Raw genomic sequence first — 6,801 nt, forward strand, 5'->3', positions numbered from 1 at the left:
GACAGTTCCGGATGAACCAGCTTTCTAGTCATTCCAGCTCAGGAGCCAGACCTGTGAGTGATGCAGCTTCCAGATGATTCCAGCACCAGCTGTTCCGGTTTTCATAGCTGAGGCCCCAGGCTTCCTAGAGCAGAGACAAGCCATCCCTGTTATGTCCTGTCCAAATTCCTGACCCACGGGATCACTGAGTATAATAAAATGGTTGTTTTCATATCACTAAGTTTTGGGATGGGATCTTCTCCGACCGGGGCGCGAACCCATGTACCCTGCATCGGCAGGCGGACTCTCAACCACTGCGCCACCAGGGAAGGGCTCCCCCCTCATCTTTTAAAAACATTCTAGAGTGGCGTTGGCAAAGGTTGTAAGCTGGAGTGGAGCTTGGGGAATGTAGGGGTGAGGAGCAGAGGAGGGGTGAGAAACCATTTTGTTGCTCCACCTATAAAGCCATAGTACTACAGTAAGCATAAAAATAATTGCTCAGAGTAAGAGTAACCCCTTGCCTCTGGGCGCTGCTTTTCCGTTTAGGAAGTGCCTGTCTTCCCGTGCGTTACCTTGTCTCCAGGTATCTGAGGGCAGAGAATACATTCTAACACACTTCCAGGCAGGTTGTGGGTGCACAGCAGATGCTTTCGGATCGATCATTTGAAACCCACCCAGCAGTGACTTTGAGCGAAGTCTCTGCGCGTGCGCAGTGCCTCCTGCACAGGAAGGGGATCTTTCCGTGGTTGTGATTCAGCCTTCCAGTGCGCCCTGATCAGGTTCACCTGCTTATGTCTCCCTCCTCGGGGGGCTCAGGGGAGACAACCAAGGGATGTTACATTTGGGGGCTCAGACCTGCAGAAGGGAAAGCCTTGGATGAAGCAAACATGGTCAGATTTAGAGCTGCAGCAGAAGTGTCGGAGATGGTGTCCAGGCCCCGGCAACATCCTGGGGCAACATCCTGGGCGGGGTGGGGGTGAGGGGGGGTTCCAGGAGAACTGGGCCTGGGCCTGGGTGCCGAACCTTCTCGGGTTTCCGTGGTGAGCGCCACCCAGCACTCTTTAGATCTAAGAGGCGTCTCCTCCCTCTGAAGAGAGATAAGGCAGAGCAGCACCAAGAGAACATCTGGATAGACTGTCACCGCGGCGCAGGCCACGCCCCGCTCCCGGGCTTCCTCCTCGCTCTCGCTTCTCTTGCACCTCACCTTGACCTTCTCACTTGCCGAGGCTGCCCCCCACACGGGTCCGTCTGCCCGCTCTTCATTCTGCTGGGCTGCCTTAGCTGCTGGTTGCTTTTCCTAGAGGACCGGAAGAGAGGAAGGAAGGTTGAAAGAGAAAAGAGAGATTGAGAGCGAAGAGAGATGGTGATGGAGGTGTCGATGGGGGGTGGGGGGGGGGGAGGCGGGAAGCGCGGGGAGAAACTTCCAGGGAAAGGAGTTCCCAGGTGTGACGGAATGCCCCCAGCCTGGCCTCGGAGGGCTGCTGTGGGTGAGGCGAAGGAAAACTCTCCTCTCCCTCCTCTCTCTCCTCTACTAGGAGCCTGACAGTGGCCAGGTGTCAGGGAAGGAGAGTGGGCATCAGATGATTTTTTTTTTATATTAGCACTTTAATATCCATGCTTTTCAAGGTGGAAGTGAAAGGTATTACATACTTGACATTGTGATTACTTCTCTTTTTTCTAATTTTTGAATTTTATTTATTTTTTTATACAGCAGGTTCTTATTAGTCATCAGTTTTATACACATCAGTGTATACATGTCAATCCCAATCGGAGAGTGGGCATCAGGTGATTAAAGGACATTTAGCTTTGATGAAAACGTTCATCTACTTGTTTAACTATGGTGAGAGGGCCTTTCTTTTAATCGGCTAAATGTGGCTGAGTGGGGGTGAAGTAGGCAGTAAATCATTTTGTGTCAGAGGGAACTCTTCTGTGTGAAGCAGGGGCTCGAGCACCAACGGAGGAGTCCAGTGGATTATCTGCCTCTCAGTAGCTTTGCGAGCCCGCCAACTCCTTCCCTTAGTTGTCAAGATGAAAAGAGTAACTATACCAGCTTCTCGTTGTTGTGAAAATGAACCGTGACCCTCTGTATTCACTACCTAGCTCAAGACCAAACAGGGAGGGTAAAGGTTAATTTCTCCCTCCCCACACGTCCCCAACTCGCTTAACCTCCTTTCTTTCTTTCTTTTTTTTTTAATGAGGATAATCACACCTGTCAATTTCAGGTTATTGACCAGAATAACCAGAAACCAGGGGAAAGATATTATACACATGTAAGCAATAACTTTTCACTATTGGGAATATGCCTTTGAAGAAATTGCCTCCCCAGCGGGGCGGGGAGAGGTTTGTGAGAGGAGCTGGAAACTGTCCTGAGTGTGGCACTCCACTTAGAAAGAGCAACTTCAGGGTACAACTCTTTGAAGAGTTGACAGGAAGTTGAGATTCAGAAAAACGTGCTAAAGATATACAATAAAAGGGAAGAAGACTTTCCTAGTCTAAGAGAATATAATGATTTCCTGGAAGAAGTGGAGGAAATTGTTTTCAACCTGACCAACAACGTGGATTTGGACAACACCGAAAAGAAAATGGAGATAGACCAAAAGGAAAACAAAGATGTCATTCAGAAAAATAAGTTAAAGCCGACTCGGGAACAGGAGGAATTGGAAGAAGCTTTAGAGGTAGAACGACAGGAAAATGAACAAAGAAGACTATTTATACAAAAAGAAGAACAACTGCGGCAGATTCTAAAAAGGAAGAATAAGCAGGCTTTTTTAGATGAACTGGAGAGTTCTGATCTCCCTGTTGCTCTACTTTTGGCTCAGCATAAACATAGATCTACCCAGTTGGAAATGCAACTTGAAAAACCTAAACCTATAAAACCAGTGACACTTTCCACAGACATCAAAATGGGTCAACATATTTCATTAGCACCCATTCAAAAGCTTGAGGAAGCTCTATATGAATACCAACCACTGCAAGTAGAGACTTGTGGACCACAAGTTCCTGAGCTTGAGATGCTAGGAAGACTTGGGGCTTCCCTGGTGGCACAGTGGTTGAGAATACGCCTGCCAATGCAGGGGACATGGGTTTGAGCCCTGGTCCGGGAAGATCCCACATGCCGTGGAGCAACTAAGCCCCTGTGCCTGCACTCTAGAGCCCATGAGCCACAGCTACTGAAGACCACGTGCCACAACTACTGAAGCCCGCGTGTCTAGAGCCCGTGCTCCGCAGCAAGAGAAGCCACCGCGGTGAGAAGCCCACGCACCGCAATGAAGAATAGCCCCCACTCGCCACAACTAGAGAAAGCCCACGCACAGCAACAAAGACCCAACACAGCCAAAAATAAAGAAATAAAATAAATTTATTTTAAAAATACATTTGAAAGATTATGGAAATGGCCATGAATAATAACACAAAAATAAAACGTACAACAGTTAGTACAAAGGATAGGAAGAGGGAAAAACTTTGCTGTTGTAATGTTCCTACACTATACATGAAGAGGTATAATAGTATTTGGAGATATTTAGCATAAACCCTAGAGCAACAGCTACAAATGTAAAGCAAAGAGGGATAGTCAGTAAGCCAGTAGCAGAGTAAATAATGAGATCATTAAAAATACTCCATTAATGAAAAGGAGAGCAGGAAAAGAGAGGCAAAAAATAAAGAAATGATATAATTAAGAAACAAATAGCATGGTGGTAGATTTAATCTTAACTGTATCAGTAATTACATTAAATGTAAATGTTCTAAACAAGCACTACCCAATAAAGCTTTTTGAAATGGGAAAAAAAAAAAAAAAAAAAAGAAATTGCCTCCACGCGCCCTCCACCCTTTTAAACAGTGAATTGCATGTTTGGTTTGTTTTAAGAGAAGGAAAGAAAAGGATGTAAAAAACAAAAACCAAATAGACACAAGGTCTCACCTTAAGGGAAAACCTTCCACCCGGATGTCCCAGTCTCCTGGATGGTGGAAGTAGAAAGAAACACCTTTTGCATTCCCACAATAGGAACAGGGGCTGAGGGCAGGCCTTGGTCCACCAGCCGGAGTCTTTGATTTGGAGCGTTAGAAGCAGGGCTGATTCTGGATAAGGCAGTCTTTACCAAGAGATGGCCTGTTTCTAAGTTGCGGGGTCTTTAAGCATCATTCAGTACGTACAGTGAAAGAAGATCATCTTCCTGTAGGGTGGGGCAGGGGAGTTCTGAGTGGACTTCCTATCTTCCACCGGTTTTTGGCAGCACGATTCTAGGTGGAATCAGATTCTAGCCAGGAATCTGGCAGTGGAAAGTTGGCTAGAAGAGAAGGATGTTCTTTTGTGTCCTAGCTGGGCTTAGGAATCCCCTGGAGTTCTTGTATATTACAGATTCTTGGGCCCCGCCTCAGAAACACCTATTTTGCCGGGCTCGAGAGTCTGCTTTTAAAACAGGCTCCCCAGGCTATTCTGATGGCACAGGTTTTCCTGTGTGCGCATTGACAGAGCTTCAGTCTAAGTATTTGAGAGCAGTGTCTCGTCTCTCTGATGTGACAGACTCCTCAGGGATGCACCGTGGCTCCCATTTCTAGGTGGAGAACAAGCAAAGCGGCCCTCAGGAAGCTGGCTTTCAGCGGCTGGGCAGGCTAGTGCAGCCCCATGGCTCTTGAGGCTGGCTGTGGCCAAACTTAACAAAAATGCAGACACTCTTTGGCTGATTAATTGATTTTATTCTTATTTATTTATTTTTGATGCATTGATTTTAATACTGTGTTTCCACAAAGCTCATTCATAGATTTTGTTTGTTTCACATCTCATGTTCTGGCTCCTTATTTTTAAAAATGTCCAGTTCTTGTTGTTTTATAAAATTATATAAGTAGTGAATATATCCTCATTGTAAAAATTTCAAAATCCTAGACAAATCACTCCATTTTCCTAATCTCACTTTCCTCTCCAGAGATAACTTGTTACCTGGTATGCATCCTTCTAGCACTGAGCTGTTGAATAATACCGTAACCATAAGCCACATGTGGCTTTTGAGCCCTTGAAATGTGGGTCCTAAGAATTGAGATTGCTGTAAGTGCAATTTTGAGGATTTAGTACAAAATAAGCAAAATAAGATTAATAATTTTTTATATTGATTTACATCATATTTTAGATACATTGGGTTCCATGAGATAAATCTCACTTTGTAAAAATATGGATCTTGAAAATTTTAATTTACATAGTGGCTCACATTATATTCCTGTTAGACGGTGTTGTTCTAGACCTTTCATACATCTATACTCACAAGTCCAAAGAAAAGACAACTGGGATCATTCCTGTTGCATTGATCAACCATTTGCTATTTTTCTCTTACCAAACTGCCTTGGAGATCTTTCCATGTTAGTACATATAGATCCACCTTTTTCTTTTAAATGGATGGAGAGTATTCCATATTACAAGCCTTGACTGATTAAACCATTTCCTATTGATAGACATTTGGATTGTTTCCATGTTTCCCTGTTACAAACTAACGAACATCGCCGCTCTTTGGCTTTGGCTTTTTAAAATTTAATTTTGAAATATATGTTATCTCTGGCTTTTTTTTTTTTAAATCCCCACATCTCTTGGCTTGCCGGGCTACCTGTGGCTTTCCAGATTCTTACTGAAAAGCATAGGTGGTGACTGGGCCAAAGGTAGAGGGACTGCCTAGTTTATTGTCCAAACAGGGACTTCTGAGAGTGAAAGGCAGTGATATCAGTGACAATTCTGGGACAACAAGAGGAACAAACTGGGACTGTCCTATGCGGAGTAGGGCATATGATCACCAAAACCACAGGAGTCCATGCGTGTATCTTTACAAGATAAGGATGGGAAGCTCTTCTAAACCCTTGTTTCAAACAAATGCTGGACTCTAGTCTCCAATTCCTTCGCCTCTTTCTGATAATGGGTGGGCACTGGGACCATCTTCTGAGGCTGGCAGTGGGGAAAGGATCAAAATTTCCAAAGAGAAAGGCTCAGTGAATGGGGAGGCCCATCTGCTGGAGGCCCCGCCTTAAGGAAGCTCTTTGTACAAAGTAGATGGTGGACAAGTCAGCGGAGGGTTTGCAGAGGTTGATTTCATTCTTGACCACTCAGTGCTAACTCAGGGACAGTCTGAGCTGTTGTGACCTCGAGGTGAAACAGCCCAGATCTTGTTACTTGTTCCTTCAGGAAACCTCCACTGTCTTCCCTCCTTCCTTTCTGTGACTAATTTCTGAAATCTCTGTAACGGAGAAGGCATTGGATGAAGTTTCCCACTCTGGGAGGGCTGTGGGTGCCAGACTGGGGCGGGGGTGGTGTGGTGTGATGATGGGTGATGGGTAAGTCCTGTGCACTCACATGTCATCCCTCAAGAGCAGGAACGGAGGCCCCCGGATTGGGTGGCGGCAGCTGGTGGGGTGTTGGGATAATCTTGCTGATGACTGGGTAGATATGAACCTCTTGTGTTAGTGGATTCCAGAAAGCAACGTGCTCCTTGATGAAAAGGCCATGGTCATTGTCTTGTGGGATCGGCCTGGCCTGGCTTTGACAGTTCTCAGCTGCTCCATAAATCTCCCATCAGTTCCATCTGGCCAAAAAGATGTCATCACCATTTTCTCATAGCGACAAAGAGTAAAAGGTAAATAATGAAGCAGCTCTGCCACCCCTGTTCAAGCCAAGGAGGTTGAACTTAACTTTTTCAGTGGAAGGTGAAATCAGTGTCATGTTGGGTTGTTTATGCTGTAGGATAGTTTATATTCATATATTAGAGGTTATTATAAGGAGGTTGATTATGGTTCAGGTATTATCGACTATTCTGGGCACGCAGATACTTAATACCCAGAACAAGGAGT

The 6,801-nt window shown here is 45.3% G+C and overlaps 1 pseudogene; it reads left to right on the plus strand.

The window, feature by feature from the left end:
- The first annotated feature begins 2,278 nt into the window (after window positions 1-2,278).
- LOC136120318 (CDK-activating kinase assembly factor MAT1-like) lies at window positions 2,279-3,068 on the plus strand (annotated as a pseudogene).
- The last annotated feature ends 3,733 nt before the right edge of the window (window positions 3,069-6,801 follow it).

Source organism: Phocoena phocoena, chromosome 3, assembly GCF_963924675.1.
Source record: "Phocoena phocoena chromosome 3, mPhoPho1.1, whole genome shotgun sequence".
Classification (NCBI taxonomy): Eukaryota; Metazoa; Chordata; class Mammalia; order Artiodactyla; family Phocoenidae; genus Phocoena; species Phocoena phocoena.